This window comes from Chelonia mydas, chromosome 2, assembly GCF_015237465.2.
Source record: "Chelonia mydas isolate rCheMyd1 chromosome 2, rCheMyd1.pri.v2, whole genome shotgun sequence".
Lineage (NCBI taxonomy): Eukaryota > Metazoa > Chordata > Testudines > Cheloniidae > Chelonia > Chelonia mydas.
This window is the reverse complement of record NC_057850.1, coordinates 39,294,978-39,318,389: the sequence shown is the minus strand read 5'-3', so window position 1 is coordinate 39,318,389 and position 23,412 is coordinate 39,294,978. Positions and strand designations below refer to the sequence as shown.

At 44.2% G+C, this 23,412-nt stretch overlaps 1 long non-coding RNA gene across 1 annotated transcript; it reads left to right on the top strand.

The window, feature by feature from the left end:
* Positions 1–1,901: 1,901 nt before the first annotated feature.
* LOC122464423 lies at positions 1,902–23,048 on the top strand. Its single transcript, XR_006288416.1, has 3 exons — positions 1,902–2,337; positions 20,130–20,314; positions 21,000–23,048. It is a non-coding gene; the product is annotated as an uncharacterized LOC122464423 (long non-coding RNA).
* Positions 23,049–23,412: the final 364 nt, after the last annotated feature.

Here is a 23,412-nt window from a genome sequence, read left to right as displayed (position 1 = left end):
CTGTGCAATAATATGTCAACATATTTTCTACGTTGTTCGGTATTTAGACTTAGAATTTATTGCCAAGCTTCCTGGTAGCAAGCTGTGCAGGTTGCAAGTGGAATCTGATTGAGGTGAGTGAATTAATGTGGTGGCTGTTTGGAATGTCGTCCAGCTGCCGGTTAGAATTAAGTTTGTTTGCCTTTTGCACAAGTGTGAAATGAACAGCCCTAGATTTCAGAAGTGTGAGTGTACATTTTTATATCTCACACTAATGAATACCTTTTTTCTATCCTCCTCATTCTGGGACATTGAATTTATTTGTAGATGTTATTTACTACTTATGTGATAAAGAGGGGGAATTTTACCTCAGACATTGAACATGTATTTAAAGAAAGAAAAAGACTGGGGCAATCCAAAAATAGGTAGATAAACTACCTCAATTTCACAATGTTTGCCATTAGATCTAAAGTGAGATAAAAGGAGTTTGAATTACAAACAATTTTGGAAGGAAGCATTATTCACTTAATGCATCTTAGTAAAAATTGTTGCTGAAATATGTCATTTTGTATTTGTTTGTGTTTGAAATTTTACGTCCTTCACTTTGACCCTTCTTTTGAAGGACACCAATTTTATGTACACTCTCCACTACTCTCCCATACACACAACAATCCTTCTCTGCTATCAATAGGCTGATCATAATGCAGTTTGTAATGTGTTCTGATGTGAAAGGTGCTGCATAAGACTGAATTGTTGTTGTTAGTGATATGGCCAGAAATTTCCCCAACTAGATCTGTCAATAACTGACACTAAAACAACAAGGTACAAAGTGTATTTGAAGAGTGTCAGACAACATTGTTTTTTCTGTCTTCTCTAGGCAAACTGTTCTTCAGATAGGTGATTTGACCTAGCTTTGTTTAAATAGATTAAGGGCTAAATAGTTTGAAAAGAAATAAAGGAAGAGAGAAAAAAATGGAAACAGACTAATATGAGTTGCTTTGCACAATGCAAATCTTAACGTTCTCTAGTCCTGTTATAATTTGTAACTAAAAATATCACTATTATTTATGAGAGAGACAGGGTAGATGAGGTAATATCTTTTATTGGACCAACTTCCATTGGTCAAATGGACAGTCTTTCAAGCATCACAGTGCTCTTCCTCAGGTCTGGAGAAGGTAACCAGTGTCTCTAAGCTAAATACAAGGTGGGAGGTACATACCTGCTGTAGAAGATCACTTAAAATTGAGTGGGCAATTAAGGGTTAGCGGGCAGTAGGGTGTGTTACAAACTGTTATAATGAGCCATAAAACCTGTGTCTCTGTTAAGTCCATGGTTTTTAGTATTCAGCAGAGTTATGAATTTAAGTTCGCAGGCTCATCTTTTGAGGGTGTTGTGCAGGTTTCCTTTGTGAATGAGGACTAAGAAGTCAGATTTGGAGTGATCACCTTGTGTAAAGTATTCATCCAAATATGCTTTTGTCTTTTATCATTTTTTGGTGTGAATTCATTTTCAAGCATATCTGGTTTCACCCACATAGTTGTTGGGACATTTGATGCCCTGGATGAGGTACACCACATGTTGGGAGAAGGCATGTGTAGGAACCATAGATCTTGAAATCTGTGTGTTGTGGGAGTGTAGCGGGGTGGTCACCTGCTCCGTGGTCTGGAAAGGGTTACAGCCAGCCCTGGGAGAGGGCAGGAGCTGTGGGCTAAAAGGTAGGCTGATTGGGGAAGAAGCCACAGTTGAGTCACGCCCCAGTTGGACCTCAGCTGGCCCTGATAAAAGGGCTATGAGCTAGGAGCTAGATACTCTCCCTCTAGCTTCTGAGGGAAAAGAACCTAGCTGCCTTGGAGTTGAGGGTGCAGGCAATTGAGCAGGACTGGGGAAAGGCGAGAGGAGCAGGGGAGCTCCCATCTGGCAACTCCACAGGCTGCAGGCCTTGTCAAAGGCCAAACCAGGAACTGGGGTTGCAGAGGCTTCAGCTCAGGGGTTAGGCAAAGGCAGCAGGTCCAAACCCCCCTTTGCCAATGATGAATGGCTTGTACACTACAGTCTGCTCCAGTGAGTGGGGATTAGATGGTGACTGGCAGTAGCCAGAGACTGAGGTGAGGTGGGGATAGAGGGTTGGGGGTTCCTCTGGATGGGGAGACCCAGAGAGAGGGTGTACTGCCAGGGGGCAGCACCCAAGATAAAGGGGTACTGGGGTCTGGGAGGGACATGGGGGGGCAGTGGCAAGCGAGACACTGGCATACAGAGGGCACTCCAGGGTGGAAGAGCTAATTCCCAGGAAGACCGACAGGCGGTGCCATGCCAGTGAGTCATCAGCTTGCTACAGGGAGATGCTGATCATTGTAGTAGGTGAGATATGTCTGAAAGATTTGCATCTGTTTTTCTGGCAGGATCTGGTGCCACTTTGAGTTTGTGTCCTTATTTGTGGAGAGCTTCCTTTTGGTGATGAGGTTAGTGGTTGTTTGAAGGCTAAAAGAGGGGTTTCAGGAAAGATTTTTTTTTTCCAGGATATAGTCTCCATTAACTATGGGTTGTAACTATTTGATTATATCCTGTGTGCGTTCCATTGTGGGATGGTGGGTAACAACTAGGGGTGCGTGGCCAGTGGTGGGTTGGGTTGTTTTGTTTTTTCTGTATTGAAGCAGGTTCTTTAGGGGTATTTGGGAGACCCATTCCATGATGTGATTTACTACTCTGGTGGAGTGTCCTTGCTTGGTGAAAAAGTTTTAAGTTTGATTTGGTATGTACCCCATACTTTCTTTTGGGAGCAAATTCTGTGATATTTAAGTACCTGCCTATAAATAACAGATTCCTTGGTGGTTGCTGAATCGGTGGAAGTAACTCTGGTGAGCAATGTGTGTATGGTTTTTTTTTGTTTGTTTGTTTTTTAATATATAGTCATTTGTAGGGTTCCATTGTTGAAGTTGATTGTGGTGTCCAGAAAGTTGCTGCTGGTGCAGGAATATTCTGGAGAGAGTTGGATATATGGGTGACGATTATTGAAATTGTGGTGGAAATCTAAGAGGGAGTTTGTCATCTGTCCAGAGGAAGAGAATATCATTGATGTGTCCAAGGTATACCATTGGTTTTGTGGTACAAAATTCTTCCTCAAGATGGCCCACAAAGAGATTGATGGCTCCCTAATATGCCATAGTACCCAGGGGTGTTCCCATGATTTGGACAAAGTATCTGTTAAATGTAAAATTGCTGTGAGTGAGGATGAAAGAGAGGAGTCCGATATGTTTGGGGTGCATTTCTGAGCATTGTTCATTATCCTGTAAGTCTTTGAGGCAGGCAGCAGTGCTGTCATGATAGTGAATGTTGATGTACAGGGAGATGACATCCATGGTGGCAAGGTTGTTAATGTTGCAGAGTTTCTGGAGGAAGTTGGTAGTGTCTTGGAGGAAATTGGCCCTTTGTCTGAGTGGTTTGAGGATGGTTTCTAAGAGTCCTGACAGAGTGCTGTAGCCAAATATGATGGGTCTATCTGTGTTTCCTTGTTTGTGTACTTTTGGAAGACTGTAGAAGGTCCCTGGGGTGGGTTTGTGGGGAATGAGGTTGTAGAATTTTTCTTGGAGTTGTTTGGGAAAGGATTTGATTGTATCTTTAAATTCATGTGTGAATTGTGGTTCAAGGTCTTCTTTGAGTTCTTTATAGTAGGTGGTGTCAGTTGTCTCTTGGCCTGATTAAGAGAGTCATCACAATTAAGAACTACGATAGCACTCCCTTTGTCTGCTGGTTTGATCACTATCTGGTGGCTGGATTTTGCGGACTGTATGACTATCTTCACGGCAGTGAAGAGATTATGGTGGATGTAATGTTTGTTGAGGATTTCACGGTTGATTTTTTTTTTTTTTCCCCTGAAGCAATCAATATAATGATCCTGTGTGTCTGAACCCTTATGATTAACAATATGTCCCAACTTGTATTTAGGGTAGACACTCTAGTTACCTTTTCCAGACCTGAGGAAGAGCTCTGTTAAGCTTGAAGTTTGTCCCTTCCAACAGAAGTTGGTCCAGTAAAAGGTATTACCTCACCTACCTTGTAGCCATGTTGGTCCCAGGATATAAGAGAGACAACTACACTGCAAAATGTTATTTATGTCTGTCCTGTTGCCTTTAATATTGTGAATGAAGAGCTATGTGATTTTTGGTTCAGTATGAATTACTTCAGTGAATGCATTTGAGAAATTCACATGTAGGACAGATCTTCAGAAAAGTGAACATGAAAAATGTGCACTTGTTTTCACAGCTAATTACTTAATTTACTTGTCCAATTATGTGACACACCTACAGTCAAAGTAACTGCATGCACAATTACTTGAAAATCTGCCCATGCATCACCAACTTGGTAACTGTTAGATTTTAATGTTTACTTATTCCTTTTACATTTGTAGTTTCTATGTTACTCCGCTATGCTTGGCACTGATATACACCAAAAATGTTTTACATAACTGATACAAAAGTATAACTGTGCTACTAAGAAACTGAATAAGGAGAAGAGATTGGGAATATTAAATGTTAATCACAGTCTTATTTGATGACATAATCCCTGACCAGTTTGTGCTTGCTTTTAATTTCTCACCAGCTACTGTACTGAATGTTTGTGACCCTCTTTGCAGAACATATTGCCTCCCTGTTAATGAAGGACCAGGTTCTTTTAAGGAAAGATGCATTCAGTAGCATGCCCGGTAGGAGAAAGAAAAGTCCATGTGCGCTTTTTAGGGATAGAATTTCCCTGCAGGATGAAGATGTGAAAATACCTTTAGAGAAGAAGGGATTAGGAGTTAAACAGAATTTGGTTGGACCACATTTTCCCAGTTACACTCACATAACTCCACTGAAGTCCAACAGGATACATCATGTAACCATAGCTGTCACAAACATAGTGCAAACATAGCTGTCTGAAGCTGCCACCATCCTAGGGAAACAGAAAAAGATGGCAGAACTAGTCTTGTGCTATAGCTAGAGCTGTGTCAGTAATGGATTTTTTTTAAAAAAAAAAAATTTCTGCTGCCAGTTCCATAAAATCAAACCACTTTTGTTTCTGGTCAATCTGAAAATGAATTTTTTCAAAATTTTTGGTGAATTGAAAAGTTTAAAAAAATGGGTTGAATTAAATGTTTTGTATGACCCAAAATGTTTTAAATTCAAGCATTTTTGTTTATTTAAAAAATCTAAAGGAAGTTCAAAATTAAGTAATTTCAAATAATCTCTAAACTTCTAATTTCAAAAACGTCAAAACAAAATGTTTTGGGGGAATTTTTGTAGTATTCCCAACGCCAGCAAAATAATTCAGCAAAATCACAAAATACTTTCGTCAGCCCAAATCTGCACTTTTTCTTTTTTTCTGAAAAGTTTTGGTACAAAAATTTTGCTCAACTCTAAGCACAGCCTCAGCTCTCCCTCTGTTCAGCTATCCTTCCAGCAGCTCCAGCCCTGATCCTTCCAATCACCTTTTGGTTGCTCTCAGAGGAGGAGGCACCACACTGACAGCAGCAGGGAAGCTGCAGAAAGCTGGAGCCCTAAAAATTCCTATCTTGTCTCTGGAGGCTGAAAAGGTCAGGGTGAAAAGAGACCTGGCGGAAAGGGTAGTGAGGGAAGCAGGGAAAAGGCAATCTTATTGTAAGAGGTTCTCCCAGGAAAGAGAAGCCTGGGGGAGCAGAGATTTGGTGCCCTCAGTAGGCTGCCCTGATTGCCTGCCCCAAAGGCTGACTTTATGCAGGAGGAGTGCATAGACAGAGGGACTCAAAATATGCAGAGGGGAGGCGGATGTAGAAGGATGGTGGACACCTATAGAGAAATAAAATTCACTAACACACAAGTCTAATTGCTCAGCAGCTAGAGGCCAGGCATTGGAAAATTGTCCCTGGAAAGTAACTGTAAATATTAGTGGATATGTGTGTTGTAACTCAGAGGAGAATCTGGCTAAGGTTTTTCAATCAACACTGCTTCCAGAAAAGTCAATTCAGGTATCGAGAAATGGCGGACACAGCATGGTAAGCCAAAGGATAGGCCAAACAATGGAGGGATCCCATGTTCAGGTCCTGCTCCCAGGTTCTTGTTCTTGTGTTAGCAGAAGTTGGCCAGAGCTTCCTCTCCCAGGAAGGCTGGGAAAGCAATATGAGAGCCCATGATCCCTCTGCTGAAAGAAAACAGTCACACAGAGGAAATAAGCTGTCCTAGTGCGAGTTGTGCAACTATCAGAGGCACAAAAGAAGTTTGGTAATCTCTCTAGTAGTCCAGATGATGCACATCTTCAAAACACAAGACGCACAGCTCATTTGTGTAATGAGCAGCACCAAACCTCCAGATCCAGATACTCTCAAAATTAGGAATTCTTTAATTAGGTCATCTCTTTGGAACTAGTAAATGGTTCACCTCTTTCCTAATCAGTTTTGCCCTGTTTTATTAAGTAAGGATTGATTTTTATCCCTTGTTTGTTTTTTGGCAACATGGTTGTATTTGTCAGCAACATACAGCCCTGGGAAATAAGATTTATAGTTGACTTGTGCTCCCTCTCCTGGTTGGCATTTGCCTCTACAGTTGCAGAGCAAAACAGTAACTACTGTAGCTTTTTGATCTGTTGACAATAAGGTGTTTTTGAACATTATATTCTATATTTTGGAGGCAATTATTGCTCAAGAGAAGTTCTGCACTGACGTAACTCTGAGTATGAAACCCTCTATACTCAGAGAAAATTGGCCTTCAGAGTCCCAAATTCCCTTCATGGATTTGGTGGGCCTATGAACATAAAGTTTAGTTTCAGCTTTCATTTTTTAAAATAGTATTTCTTATCCATTTCATTTTGAAATGAGCTTTGAAAGAGTAAACTAACTTTAAACCAGTGTAAACTGATCATTAGTGTCACTGATTTTTTTTCCCCCAAAATGATGTTAGTCACAGACCTTCCTATAGTCACTTGTGGTTCATTTTTGGGACTCATCATGAAAGACCTGGTCACAGTTACCTTGATTTGAGGAGACCCGACTGTAGCTTCAGGTGCCACTATTGCAGATGGGCCTGCTAGTTCTGTTTGTCCAAATGCATAATAGTTAGATCTCAGTGAAATGCTTATTGTCAGCTGTGATGCAATTTGTTTCAGAGGTTGAATATATAGCCTGCAAAGTTGGTTTCCTCTCTGAATCATTGTCTGAGTGTCGCTTTGATTAAAATTTAATTCTTACCCATAGTATTCTACAGGTTATATGCATGCGAGCAAATATTGCATAGTTGTAAAACATAGCACCCAAATCCATTCACAATGGTAGAAAATAGTGCAGCTAAATAACAGTAAGTATGACCTCTGGCCACAAAGTCTAATAGCATCAGAGGTGCCTGGTCTAGTAATTTAAGCACATGACTGAAAACAAAGGACTCCTGCTTTCTAATTTTGTCTCTGACCATGGGTGTAGTTTGGGGCAGCAGTACCCCCAAGACTGCAAGCCTCAGGACATAATTTACCCCCACCCTCAAATGGCCCCCATTAGCCTGACTGGAGCTGCCCTTCTCCTCCTCCCCCCTCTCCCCCATATATTAATCAAACTACATCTCTATCTGACACAGATTCTTGGACTAAGTCAAGTCACGACCATTCATTCCTAGTAAAATGGGGATAACGCTTACCTCTGGTACTTACCAGGCAGGTAGGACAATCTCCTCAACATTATGATTTATACAAGTTGAAGATTTGCCCCATCTGATTAACTATTTAATGCTACTACATAAATGCTAAAATTCACCTTAATATGACTGTTGAATGGCTAGGGGGCAAGCAGAGATTTTGAGTCTGCCTTATTTGGATAATTATTCCTTGGAAAAACCCTTTTAATCAACAAATGAACAAAAGAGAGCCTTGCTTATTTATGGTCAAATCTTATGTCAAATATCCAGGATGCTCATTTTGAATTTCAGCAATCTATACTTGTTCCATTGGCAATTTCCTTTATTGGTTTTAACCATTGCTTGTTTTTATCAAAGGTCAATGTTTGCTAAATAAATATATATCCCAATAAACAAAGTACCCACTGTAATTTTCCAACTATTCCTCCCCACTGCAAGCAAGCCAGTCTTATATCCGACTGAAAGACTGTAATTCAGGTTGTTGTATGTGTTTTCTTCCTGAAATGTTTGAATAAATATTAAGTTTATGTATGTTAAGGATTAGACTTAACCTGAAGAGGTTATATTTTCCACTGTAGTGGAAACAAGAATTTAAATTTGTGGAAGCGCTTCCTTACTTTTATGATTTGTGCCATTCTTGAGTGAGTTTTGACCCCCACCTTCAAGTACATATAAGACTTTTTTCAAAATAAAACAGACAGGGGGTCATTTTGGGAGGTTGCAAAATACTCATACAAAAGTACACAATTTAAAAAAAAAAAAATTGTGGGCTGGACTTGCTACAGCTAGCTTCTAACCCAACAGTGATGTGCATATTTCTTGTAGTGGAGGATCTTTTCAGTATTTTGGTGTTCTGAATGAGTTTATAATATATTGAACAGGTGTTTAATTTTAGAGTAGAACAGTTTTCTCAAAGGTTTCAGAGTAGCAGCCGTGTTAGTCTGTATTCGCAAAAAGAAAAGGAGTACTTGTGGCACCTTAGACTAACCAATTTATTTGAACATAAGATTCCTCAAACTTCTATATTCACTCCAAACACCATTCCTCCTGTGGAATACTTGTTCCACCAGACTATTTTCCCCTCCATAAACAGGGCAAATCCTATATGGTATAGCAATATATCTTGATAAACATTTTGTAGTTAGAAAAAATCCAAAGATGTCCTGAAAGAGGTTTCTGGAATACAATTAAAAAAAAAAAAAGGATGTCTGGACATTTTCTTTGCATGATGGTCCCTATATGGATTGCAGATGAGTGCGCACATGAGCACCATGCAATGGAGCTGCAACTTTTCGTAATAGTATCCGTTGACCTGCACATGCGTTTGAGGTTTTAAGAGGCTGTGCGGGTCAACACTGCTCCAGTTCCACCTTACTGCCACATGGCCAGAGTCAGAACACCTGTTCCTTGGTGCTCTTAGCTTCCTAAGAGAACTCTTTGTTTGTTCCTGCTGTTGTACATAGTTTTATAGTTTTTTCTAGTTGCCTAGAGTTAGTTGGTTAGATCTGCTCTCTTGTTGGAATTTGTTACTGTGGGTGACCCCTCCCAGGTATTGTCCTGGCAGGCCAGCTTCAAGGACTGTGCTTCATGCCCATGCTCCTTCTTTGTGTGATAAGCACCAATGTTGTCTCTACTGCTTTGGTGAAGTCAACATCATGTTGCTCCATCTGCCACTCATTCCTGCCTCGCATTGGGAAGCCAGAGAACTCTGCCTCTGCAAGTATCTGATGGAGGAGGCTATGTACCCATGTGCGCGATCAGATCCACTGGAGTGGCACCCGTCACTGGAGTGAGCATGCCCCTAGCTCCCTCTTGAATGCTGGTGCCCATGGTATGGCTGCAACCCCAGGAGCACTGGGCACATAAGCACTGCCATAGGCATAAGGGCAGATCCTCGATAGGGACTGGCCCTAAGCACACTGTTGCCTTCCCAAGCTGCGTCAAGTTGGGCGACAAATCGTACACTGATTCAGATGCTCTGTCTCCCAAGCAGCCCTCACAGAGAGCATAAGTTGAGGCACTACCGCAAGCCCTTTGTGCCACCTCCAGCCACAACTGCTGGTCCTCTGCTGGTATAGAATTTTGTTTTACTAAGGGATATGCTGTATGATTGAAGATGACCATTTGTATATTTACAGGTTTCAGAGTAACAGCCGTGTTAGTCTGTATTCGTAAAAAGAAAAGGAGTACTTGTGGCACCTTAGAGACTAACCAGTTTATTTGAGCATGAGCTTTCGTGAGCTACAGCTCACTTCATCGGATGCATAGCATATCGTGGAAACTGCAGAAGACATTATATACACACAGACTCTGTGTGTATATAATGTCTTCTGCAGTTTCCACGATATGCTATGCATCCGATGAAGTGAGCTGTAGCTCACGAAAGCTCATGCTCAAATAAACTGGTTAGTCTCTAAGGTGCCACAAGTACTCCTTTTCATTTGTATATTTGTTGCTGCCACTGTTATGCAATTGCAACAAATTTTATACAAAGTGTATCATGTAAGGTGTCAATAGAAAAGTTACGATCTGTCAAGTATGATTATCCTAGTTAAATCCATGTATCGTCACTTCATCTGAAGTTATGAGTATTGGTTATATATTGGTATCTCAAATGAGAAGGTCACTTACCCTGTGCGATAACTGAGGTTCTTTGAGATGTGTGTCTTTATCGGTGCTCCACTGTATGTGTGGCAGTGCCTCCTGCACCTGGGATTGGAGATCTTCTTCAGCAGTGCCCACCGCACATGCACAACTCCCCGCTTTCACATTTGTGAGTGGGAAATACACATAGTGCTGTGCGAGCCAACTGCTCCCCAGTTCCTTCTCTGCTGCAGAGATTGTTTCAGTTCTGAAGCAGAGGGGAGGAGGGCAGGTAATTGAGCACCTAGAGTGACACACACCTCAAAGAACCTCAGGTTCCTCATCCTGTGCAGTAACTTCTCTTCAAGTGATGTCCCTATGTCCACTGTAGGTGACTAGAAAGCATTTCCCCTAATTGAAAGACTGGGGCTTCAGAGCGGTATTTACTGAAGATGATTGAACAGTATGCTCTAGGAGAGTGTCTGCAGCAGTGGTGTGAGTAATGGCGTAGAGATGGGCAAAAGTGTCAGCTGATGCCCATGTGGCCACTTTGCAAATGTCAGCAATGGGGACATGATTGAGAAAAGCAATGGAGGTGGAGAACAAGTGGGTGAAATGTGCTCTCATTCCAGTAAGAGGTTGTCAATTGTGTAGGACAGATGTATACATTGCGAGATCCACTTAGAAAGGTGTTGCTTAAAGATGGCTGTGCCCTTGGATCTTTTGGCCGTTGAAAGGAATAAATGTGGTGGTTTTCAGAAAGGTTTAGTTCTGTCCAGGTAAAAAGCTAATGCTCATCTGACATCCAGGGTGTGCAGTGCTGCCTCCTGTCAGTACCATGGGTCTTTGGAAAGAAGCAAGGAAGGTGGATAGGTTGATTAAGATAGAAAGAGGATGGTACCTTGGGTAAAAATTTGGGATGTGAAGGTAGTGTAACTTTGTCTTATGAAAAATTGTGTATGGGGGAATATGCCATAAGGGCTCCAGTTTTGCCGACCCGTTGGCAGATGTGATGGTGAGAAGAAATGCCATTTTAATTAATAAATGATCGTAGGAGCATGTCATTGGTTTGAATGAAGGTCTAGTAAGAGAGCATTGGATGAGGCCAGGGTCCCAGGCTGGGGTTGGATCCCGTATGTGAGGGTAAAGATTTTGGAGGCCCTTCAGGAAACGATTCATGAGTGGGGGTGTGGAGACGGAGTGGCCATCCTGTGTGGCAGTGGAAAGTCGTGATGGCTGCCAAATGCACACAAATAGAGTTCCAATCATTTAAGGTATCAGTATAGTTCAGGATAAGTGGTAGTGGAGCGCTCATTGTGTCCCAGCGATGGGAGGCACACCAGCATTGGAATCTAGTCCATTTGTGGAGCTAGATGTATCTCGTCATGCTGCATCTGCTATTCAAGAGTATCTGTTTAACTACTTCTGAACAGGTTATTAACAAATCTCAGAACAATGGAGGAACCACACTTTCAGGTGTAGCAGCTGTGGATTGGGGTGGAAGATGCGACCTGCATCCTGTGAAAGGAATCACGGAGTTGGATGGAGAGATCAGTCAGCATACAATCATGCAAAGGAGGTAAGTATACCAGATCTCTTGTGTCCATGTTGGACCTATAAGGATGACATGGCTCAGTCCCTCTGGATCTTCTGGAGTACTTGAAAAAGAAGGGGGAAGGGAAGGAAGGTATAGAGCAGTGGTGAATCCCATGTGATGAAGAATGAGTCTCCCAGAGATCTATCTCCTAGTCCAACTCTTGAGCAGACTTGAGAGCAGCAGGTGTTTTGCGGTGCGGCAAAAAGATCTCTGGCAGGGAATTGCGAGTAGTTGAAGATGAGCTGAAGAATACACATATCCAGTTGCCACTTGTGATCATGGGAGAATCTCCTGCTCAATGAATCCACAGTGGTGTTCTGATGTCCAGGGAGTTATGTGGCTGAGGTGGTGGTGTCACATTGGATACACCAGTCCCGTAATTTCAGTGCCTCCAAGCATAAAGACTGGGACCTTGATCTGCCTTGCCTGTTTTGTAAAATATGCAGGCAATATAGTCTGTCATGACTCTGAGCCCTGGTCTACACTAGAAGTTGAGGTTGAATTTAGCAGCGTTAAATCGATTTAACCCTGCACCCGTCCACACAACGAAGCCCTTTTTTCAACTTAAAGGGCTCTTAAAATCGATTTCCTTACTCCACCCTCGACAAGGGGATTAGCACTGAAATCAGCCTTGCTGGGTCGAATTTGGGGTATTGTGGATGCAATTAGACAGTATTGGCCTCTGGGAGCTATCCCAGAGTGCTCCATTGTGACCGCTCTGGACAGCACTCTCAACTTAGATGCACTGGCCAGATAGACAGGAAAAGGTCCACAAACTTTTGAATTTCAATTACCTGTTTGGCCATTGTGGCAAGCTGCAGGTGACCATGCAGAGCTCATCAGCAGAGGTGACCATGATGGAGTCCCAGAATCGCAAAAGAGCTCCAGCATGGACCGAACAGGAGGTACAGGATCTGATCGCTGTATGGGGAGAGGAATCCATGCTATCAGAACTCCGTTCCAGTTTTCGAAATGCCAAAACATTTGTCAATCTCCCAGGACATGAAGGACAGAAGCCATAACAGGGACCCAAAGCAGTGCCACGTGAAACTTAAGGAGCTGAGGCAAGCCTACCAGAAAACCAGAGAGGCAAACGGCCGCTTCAGGCCAGAACCCCAAACATGCCGCTTCTATGATGAGCTGCATGCCATTTTAGGGGGTTCAGCCACCACTACCCCAGCCGTGCAGTTTGACTCCTTCAATGGAGATGGAGGCAACACAGAATCAGGTTTTGGGGACGAGGAAGATGATAGCTCACAGCAAGCAAGCAGAGAAACCAGTTTTCCCGACAGTCAGGAACTGTTTCTCACCCTGGACCTGGAGCCAGTACCCCCCAAACCCACCCAAGGCTGCCTCCTGGACCCATCAGGCGGAGAGGGGACCTCTGGTGAGTGTACCTTTCTAAAATACTATACATGGTTCAAAAGCAAGCATGTTTAATGATTAATTTGCCCTGGCATTTGCAGCTCTCCTGGATGTACTCCCAAAGCCTTGGCAAAAGGTTTCTGGGGAGGGCAGCCTTATTCCGTCCACCATGATAGGACACTTTACCACACCAGGCCAGTAGCACATACTCGGGAATCATTGCAGAACAAAGCATTGCAGTGTATGTTTGCTGGCATTCAAACAATATCTGTTCTTTCACTCTCTGTGTTATCCTCAGGAGAGTGAGATCATTCATGGTCACCTGGTTGAAATAGGGTGCTTTTCTTCAGGGGATATTCAGAGGAGCCCGTTCCTGCTGGGCTGTTTGTCTGTGGCTGAACAGAAATGTTCCCCGCTGTTAGCCACTGGGAGGGGCTAGCCACGTGGTGGGGGGGAGGCAAAATGCAACTTGGAACAAAAGCACATGTGCTATGTATGTAATGTTAAGAGCAAGGTTGACCGTGAAGGAGTGTACCCATTGTCCTACAAAATGTGTCTTTTTTAAATACCACTGTCCCTTTTTTTTCTCCACCAGCTGCATATGTTTCAAGGATCACAAGATCTTCTCCTTCCCAGAGGCTAGCGTAGATTAGAAGGCAAAAAAAACACACTCGCGATGAAATGTTCTCTGAGCTCATGCTGTCCTCCCACACTGACAGAGCACAGACGAATGCGTGGCAAACAATGTCAGAGTGCAGGAAAGCACAAAATGAACAGGAGGAGAAGTGGTGGGCTGAAGAGAGGGCTGAAGCTGAAAGGTGGCAGCAGCGTGATGAGAGGAGGCAGGATTCAATGCTGAGGCTGCTGGAGGATCAAACTAATATACTCCAGCGTATGGCTGAGCTGCAGGAAAGGCAGCAGGAGCACAGACCGCTACAGCCCCTTTGTAACCAACCGCTTTCCTCCCCAAGTTCCATAGCCTCCTCACCCAGATACCCAAGAACATGGTGGGGAGGCCTCCGGCCCCTCAGCGATTCCACCCCAGAGGATTGCCCAAGCAACAGAAGGCTGGCATTCAATAAGTTTTTTTTTTTTTTAAAGTTTGAAAGTGCTTGTCCTTCTCTCCTTCATCACCCCTCCTGGTGCTTCTCTCCTCCACTACCCCTCCCAGGCTACCTTGGCAGTTATCTCCCTATTTGTGTGATTGAATGAATAAAGAATGCATGAATGTAAAGCAACAATGACTTTATTGCCTCTGCAAGCGGTGATTTGAAGGGGGGAGGGGAGGGTGGTTAGCTTACAGAGAAGTAGAGTGAACCAAGGGGGTGGGGGGTTTCATCAAGGAGAAACAAACAAAACTTTCACACCGTAGCCTGGCCATTCCTGAAACTGGTTTTCAAAGCTTCTCTGATGCGCACCATGCCCTCCTGTGCTCTTCTAACCACCCTGGTGTCTAGCTGCACGTAACCAGCGGCCAGGCGATTTGCCTCAACCTCCCACCCTGTCATAAATGTCTCCCCCTTACTCTCACAGATATTGTGGAGCACACAGCAAGCAGTAATAACAGTGGGAATATTGGTTTTGCTGAGGTCTAACCGAGTCAGTAAACTGCGCCAGCACGCTTTTAAACATCCAAATGCACATTCTACCACTATTCTGCACTTGCTCAGCCTGTAGTTGAACAGCTCCTGACTACTGTCCAGGCTGCCTGTGTACAGCTTCATGAGCCATGGCATTAAGGGGTAGGCTGGGTCCCCAAGGATAACTATAGGCATTTCAACATCCCCAACAGTTATTTTCTGGTCTGGGAATAAAGTCCCTTCCTGCAGCTTTTGGAAACAGACCAGAGTTCCTGAAGATGCAAGTGTCATGTACCTTTCCCGGCCACCCCATGTTGGTGAAACGTCCCTTGTGATCCACCAATGCTTACAGCACTATTGAAAAGTACCCCTTGCAGTTTATATACTTGCCGGCTTGGTGCTCCGGTGCCATCTGTCACCCCACCACAGTTAGGGAATCCTATTGCAGCAAAACCATCCACTATGACCTGCACTACCCTTGATATCAGCAGATCTTTGATTGCATTGGCTACTTGCATCACAGCAGCCCCCACAGTAGATTTGCCCACTCCAAATTGATTCCGGACTGACCCGTAGCTGTCTAGTGTTGCAAGCTTCCACAGGGCTATTGCCACTCGCTTCTCAACTGTGAGGGCTGCTCTCATCTTGGTATTCATGCGCTTCAGGGCAGGGGGAAGGAAGTCACAAAGTTCCATGAAAGTGCCCTTACGCATGCGAAAGTTTTGCAACCACTGGGAATCGTTCCAGACCCGCAACACTATGCAGTCCCACCAGTCTGTGCTTGTTTCCCGAGCCCAGAATCGGCGTTCCACCGCATGAACCTGCCCCATTAGCACCATGATGCCCATGTTGCCAGGGCCCATGCTTTGAGAGAAGTCTGTGTCCATGTCCTCATCACTCTCGTCACCACGCTGACATCGCCTACTCGCCCAGTATTGCTTTGCCAGGTTCTGGTGCCACATATACTGCTGGATAATGCGTGTGGAGTTTAATGTGCTCCTAATTGCCAAAGTGAGCTGAGTGGGCTTCATGCTTGCCGTGGTATGGCGTCTGCACAGAAAAAAGGCGCGGAACGATTGTCTGCCATTGCCCTGATGGAGGGAGGGGCGACTGATGACATGGCTTACAGGAATTAAAATCAAGAAAGGGTGTGGCTTTCCATCAAGGAGAAACAAAAACACCTGTCACACAGAATCGCCCCCTCAAGGATTGAACTCAAACTGCTGGGTTTAGCAGGCCAATGCTCAACCCACTAAGCTATTCCTCCCTCTGGTATTTCAGGCAGGACTTCATGGTGGGAGGGGGGAGCAACTGAGTACAAAACAAATCTGGTCTATTTCTTGTTTTGATCCACTCCATCTATCTTTTACATCTTTGGCTGGCAGCAGACGGTGCAGAAGGACTGCAAGCCATCTACATCTCCTGGCTGCTTGGCAGAAGATGGTGCAATAGGACTGCTAGCTATCCTCATCTCATGCCTGCCCAGCAGAAGATGGTACAATAGGACTGCTAGCCAGCCACATCTCCTGCCTGCTCACCATAAGATGGTACAATAGGACTGCCTGCAGGACTAAAGAGAATGACCTGGTTGAATCACTCTAGTCCCTGCACCCATATCTGCCTAGGCGCTCCTGACCAACCTTACTGAGGTGGCCAGGAGCACCTCGGACATGATGAGGATGGTTTTCAGGCCTATTGTACCATCTGCTGCCACAAGGCAATGGGTTGCTGCTGCTGTGTAGCAATGCAGTACCACATCTGACAGCACCCAGGAGATGTACGGTGAGAGTGAGCTGAGCGGGCTCCATACTTGCCGTGGTATGGCGTCTGCACAGGTAACTCAGGAAAAAAGGTCAAAACCATTGTCTGCCCTTGCTTTCATGGAGGGAGGGAGGGAACAGGGGCCTGACGATATGTACCCAGAACCACCCGCGACAATGTTTTAGCCCCATCAGGCACTGGGATTTCTACCCAGAATTCAAATGGGCAATGGAGACTGCGGGAACTGTGGGATAGCCACCCACACTGCAACGCTCCGGAAGTTGACGGTTGCCTCGGTACTGTGGACACACTCCGCCGACTACATGCACTTGGAGCATTTGTATGGGGACACGCACAATCAACTGTATAAAAACGCTTTCTACAAAACTGACTTCTATAAATTCGACCTAATTTCATAGTGTAGACATACCCTGATGGTGGAATGTGAAATCGCTGGGAGGAAATGTCAGCAGGCATTGTGGACCACTCGTAGCTCCAGGAGGTTGATTTGTAGGGTGGATTTGGTTAAGGACCATCTGCCCTGCACTGTATGAGTGTGAAGGTGCGCTCCCCAGCAGATTAAGGAGGCATCCGTTGTTAGAATCATGGTGGGTGCCAGTTGAAGGAAAGGAACTCCAACACAACTGTTCTTGGGCTGTGTCCACCAGAGTAGGGAGTTCTTGACCTTCATGGGCATGGATAAGAAGAGTTTTTGCAGGCTGTGCCTGTGAACTACATATACTGTACATAGCCAAGCCTGAAGACATTGTATGTGTAACTGCACATACTTTATCAAGAACCTGACAGGTGGATCAAGGTTGATATTGGCGTCCTTTTATCTTGCACCATATTAACTACTAAGAAATTTGAAGTAGGATAAGAGAAAAGAAATTCCATATCTTTTACAGGAACATATTTTTTGTCTGCCCATTTGCAAGTCAGAGGGATGGACCGTGGGGTCTGCCAGAGCACTTTAGTGCAATCAAGAAGGGCATCATTAATAGGGCATGCTATTGTGGAGGATGAGGATGTGTGCAGGATATTGAGTAGTTTATGTTGCTGGTCTTGCACCTCCTCCAAAGAAATCTAGAGGGTGTCTGCAATCCTGCAAAATTCTTGAAGTCATCATAAGCAGTAGGAGGTGGAAGCATGATAGCTTCATTAGGGGAAGAAGAGAAATGCCCTGTAGATGGCCCAGTAATCCCAGTATGGACAATATGGGATTGCATCCATGGTGGTTCATACCAGGGTTCTGGTGTGGACTGTGAATCATGAGGATGTATAGAGGAAGCCGTTTGCGTGTGATGGGGCATTTCTCCTCCTCCCTCATCGCTGAGGAAGGGGGGGTGCTGTCTTCAAAGGAGAAAGGGAAGTCCAGAGAGGAGGGTGGAAGTGGGGGAGGTAATGTCTAAACAGTGGTGACTTGGGCATGTCCAATATAAGTAGGTCTTTAGGGCATCTGAATCCTTGGGTAGGAGGAAGGAGCGTTGTCGGCACTGGTGCATGACATAGTGCTGAGGGAGAGATGCATTCTCCTGAGCAGCCAGCAGGTGGAGCTGAAGACTTGCTCAGTGCCAAGGACTTCCTTGCCATAAAGGAAGCTGGTCCTAGAGGTATTGTTGGTGCTGTAGCTCCCAGAAGTTGGTCTGTCTTGGTCTCCAGAGCTGAAGACCGTGCCGAGGGCTGTAGGCCTGCCTGGTTAGGGTCTTTAGATAGTTGTTTGGTTCCAGTACCAGAGTTAGTCGGATGGGCCCAAGTGCTGTGTCCCCTGTCTGAGGATGTGGAGGTGACTGACCTCACGGGATGGTGTTCTGGCAGGCTGTGCCTCAGAGTGAGGAGGGAACCTGTTTCTTCTCATCAGAGTGACAAAGAGATGTTTCCCTCTTAGAGGGATGTGGGGAATGAGAATCAGCGGACAACTTCACAGAGCGTGAAAGCCACACAGGCGAGAGTCCAGGCCTGGGTCTGATGCTGGTCGCAGTGATTTTTCCATGAGAAGTTGTAACTGAATGTCCCAGTCTTTTCTGGCCGTGGCAGTCAAGTCATGTCAGTGGGAACACTTGTGGGACGTGTTCCTCTTCCAGAGATCAAATACACTGCAGGTGTTCATCCATTACCAGGAATGTAACCCAACAAGAGACCCACCTCTTAAATCCAGGAGATCTGGGCATAAGGATGGGGGGGGGGGGGGAAGCTTCCCGGTTGAGATGGGAGGGAAGCAGGGAAATGAAAACCTAAGCTATGAAGTAACAATTAAGGTAAAGTCAGGGAGGGGGGGAATTTTGGAGATAGAGGGAAGAAGAAGAAAGTATTAAACTACACTAAAACTAACCGGTAAGGCACTATATAAGGAGGCAAAGGGAGAAGCAGGCTCTACTGCGGATTCCGTCCCAGACCAAAGGTGGAAGAGAAGGAACCAGGGAGCGGTCAGACCGCACAGCACGAGATATACATCTCGCTTATGGTGCAAGAGCAGGGAGGTGTGCATGTGTAGTCCAATGGGCACTGCTGATGAAGATCTCTGATCCCAGACACGAGGCGTGTTGCTGCACATACGGTGGAGCACCCATAGCAACATCACTGGAAGAAGTGTTTACAACCAGTCTCGCCAGCCCATTGTGAATGGGCTATTCAAGCTTGATGGGCCATTAAGAAGAATCAACTCTCCAGATAGCTCTTCCTGAGGATGGCTCAGACAGCAAGGAGCCAATGGCCATCCCTGTGATTCAGCAAAACATGTAAGGGCATGTGATGTGGATATGTGACCTCAGACTCCATCTTTGTCAGTAACTTTCCATACAGAGGGGCTGTGAGCATTGTCTGGGACAGTAACATTCCATGCACATGGCAGAGGATATAGAAAGACACTGAGATCTCCATTTTTGCCTCATTCCTGTTCCAGTTCTTTGGACTGTGGATTTACAACTAAAAGGAGTATTTTGAACAATGGACTGAGGACCTTCGAATCTTTTGGAAGTTACCAGAGAGACTTTTTGAAGCCAGCAGACTATTCCATCACTGTTACAAACTTGATCTAAGGACTTTGCAATCATTTGCATGTATATGGTCTTTTAACCATTTAGAACTCTATTCTTTTATTAATAAATTTGTAGTTAGTTTGCTAAGGATTGGCTGACAGCATGATATTTGGGTAAGATCTGAAATATATATTGACCTTCGGGGGGAAGTGTCTGATCCTTTGGGATTGGTGGAAGCTCACATCTGGTGAATTGGGTTTTCAGAAACCTCTCACTATATTAGACCAGTTTGTCTAGATGGGAATCAAGGGCTGGAATGCCTAAGAGGAGGACTGTGTTTGGCTTCTTGTTAACCAGTGTGGTGCTACAGAAGCTTTTTTTGCTACTGGTTTAGTGAATCTAATTATAGAATAAACCACCAGTTTTAGGGGATTGTCTGCCTGTTTCTTGCAGTCTGCCCTGAGAATGGCATTCTCCGTGTGGTTCATTCTAGGCACCTGGTCACAATAACATTTATCTATTGTTTCTATTTTGAAAGCTGTTTTTGCTGTTGTACATCTCATTATTCAATGTTTTGGAAAAAGTTGCAGGTAAGCATTTTATTATGAATATGCAATAAATGCTTTCTCAATCCCATATGGCTGTCTTTATTTAGGGCTTGATCCTGCCCCAGCTGCCCTAGGGAGTAGAACTGAGCCCTTAATGATGAGAAAAGATACACACTGCTTCCTGTCCTTTGAGACCATATACTTCTGCCTGTTGAGATATTGCCTCAAAAATGGACCTTTAAGTGAATTTTCTGTCATAGGACATTCACAAGAATTACCAGAATCAACCGAGGTATACTGTTTGTTGTTTCCCAAAATGATTATATATTTAGAGGCAAATACTGGCCCTTTTCAATGGGCACAGATACCTCCAGACACAGCAGAACTGGTGCTATTTCAATTATAGAAAGAGCAGGATTTATCTTCAATGATGAGCTGAATGTCTCCCACCACTGAGAATAACCAAAGTCCAGGAGGTGCAGTGGATACATGAAATTTTTATACCCCTTTTTTAGCTATACAAACTAAAGGAAAAATTTACATTATATTACTGCAGAGAAGCAATTTTGTAATTTATGCTGCTCAGTTTAAAGCATCACATTTTTTATACGATAACAAAAAAGCAGAGTCTGAGTCATTAGAAAAATACTTGCACAGCTGGTAAATTGTATTTTCTATGGATCTTATACATGTGATTCTAGGTGCTAAGTATACACATTATTAGGGTCAATCCAAATCCAGGCTGTTGAAAAATCCAGAGTGTTGGAGGATTTAGGATCTTCCTGTGGATTTTGTTGTAGCCTTCAATCTATGCTTTCATTAAAATAATACATGTTCTAACTTTCTGGATTCTAAAGGGAGCCTTCACAATGTAAGCCAATGTATTGACATTGATTATACAGCCAAGCAGGCTAAATCAATATCACAGAGATGTGTAAAATAATATTTTGTTCTGTATCTTTGTCTTCTCATAACAGATTCATCCACCAGTTCAGAAGTGAAGTGCTACTGTGAAATGGCCCCAGTCCCTCAATGACATGGAGGTAGCACTGTTGAGATTTTGGTAGCAAACATCCTTTTTTAAAAGGGCATGAACTGCATGGTGTCCCGCTACCAGAAGGCAAGAAGCTATCAGCACTATCTCATTCTTTCCTGATTTTTCTGGGCTACCCTGACTGAAAGGGAATGGGAAGGGACAATATTGGTCTGCTGAAGAGATTACATCTGTTCTCCGCTCCTTTTTGTCCTAGTGCCTGGAAATCGAGACCTAGTTTCTTGTTGCAGCTTGACATGAAGAGGGCAATTTGAGATGTTCGCTACTCTCTGAAGATCATTTCTAGGATGTATTGGTTTAAACTCCTGCTGTCCTAGAGATTGTGTTTGCCTGTTCTTCCAGCCTCGTTTACATATTGAACTACTTTTGACTGTATTTTTCAGAGATCATTACAAATTTTATTATGGCCAGTGCAGAATTCTGAGATCTGCAGAATGCACGGAGGACTTTGGTCCCCTTGGCAGTTCACATAGGCTACTGCTGTGCAGTTCTTGCTCTGGGAGAGAATCCTATTTGAGTTTAGATGTCTTGTGACTCTTAAGTCAATTGCTTTTATCTTTGTATGACTGTCACAGGGTAGACTCACCCACTGCAGTTGGCACCTCCTCCTAGCTGCTCCGGGGAATTCGCTCTCTTCCACATCCGACCCCTCCCCTTGAGTTCGCTCTAAGTGTTCTCTTTCTTACTCTGTGGCTGCTCTCATTCCAGGAACTATAGCTTCCTCTTTGTGACTTGGGCTTCTGGGGTATAGAGTCTCACTGCACCTGCTGTTCAGGCAATGCCATTCTATAAGTGGCTGGTAGGGGAACCCAGGCCTGGCCACCATTTTGGGTTCCATCCCAGGAACCCTACAACATGCAGCCAAGTTCTGTTAAGTCCCCAGCCTTGCTGCTCTCTCTCTGCCTACTCTGCCTCCCACGGGCTTTCTTATCCACGCTTCTCTTTTCTGGCTGCACCCTTGCCTCAGGGCCAGGCTCCTAGGGGTTCTACTCTTTCCCTGGCTTTCCTTCTCTCCTCTCTAATGAGCAGAGGATCTCTGTAAACTTCCTCTCTTCAGCCATTTCTGTTGCCAGCTTCCTGGCTTTATATGAGCCCAGCTTCATTGTCCAACCAGGGGTTGCTTCTCCATCCTAAACCCCTCATATGTGAGCTATCTCACTAACTGGCCGTTTCTCAGCTTCATTAACCCTTTCAGGGTTGGTGTAGGGTGAACACCCAATAAGTAACCATAAAAGCATTCCAATGCCAGAGGCAAGGGGCTCGCTAGTATCAGGTAGTGAGTTTCAGCTTGCCTGATCAGTTCAGTGTACCCCAACTCACTTATGTCATAATCTGTACCTAATAGTTGTCATGTAAGGTATCATTGGAAAACCCGTAACACTGATCATTAATATTTGTGTATGGTGTATGTACGGTAAATACTCAAAGGACTGTATAAATGTGAAAGAAATATAGGACTAAAATGTGCTTGAACCACATAAGTCTGGGGAATGGATAAACAGGCTTTTTCCAGATAAAGGAAAGATCGAAACCTCTATCCAGGTGCAATCATAGTCAGGTGGCCATTCATTGGCATTTTGGAGGCTGCAGGGACAGATAGTTTGCATTACAGAAAGCACCAGCAGCGAAGAAACCAGCATGGGACTTTCTCCATTAGACTCTATGGCACCTTTTCTCAAAGCAAGGGCACAGAACTTTGAGAAGGATACATTCCGAAAGTTCACTGAATAATAAAAGAGAGTGGCAAAGAATCCCAAGTTATCTTTCACCTGAGAAGACACAGAAACCGAGCACTTTGGACTTTCTGGGAGATCCTGACCAAGGTGATCAGTCACCTGGCTGGAAAGAGATGTGGTAAGACTCTGACCTGGAACCAAGATTGTAGTTTTGTTAAGTCTTAATCACTAGAAAGCATTTTTCACTTTTGTTTTAACCATTTCTGACTTTATGCCTTCTGTTTTAAATGTCTTAAACTCCCTTTTTGATTAAATAAACTTGTTTTAGTTTTATTCTAAATCAACCCAGTGCTGTGTTTGGCTTGAAGTGATTAACAACTCCAGTTAAAGGAACAAGCTGCTGTGCTTTTGTCTCTTTAAAGGAGCAATGGGCCTTATTACTCCTCTGAATGTTCTAGGAGAGGGCTGGATGTTTCAGGGCAGATGGTTTTGGGGAAATTTGGGACTGGAGTTGTGTTGGTCACTTGGCTGGTGGTGACCAGAGTGTGACTGTGGTGCAACAAGCAAGCTACTGGAGTCAGAGCTGCTGAACCAGGGCTACTCAACGCCCAGATCCTTAGTACATGCTTCTGTGCTGGCTGGGAGCATTCAGACAGGGTG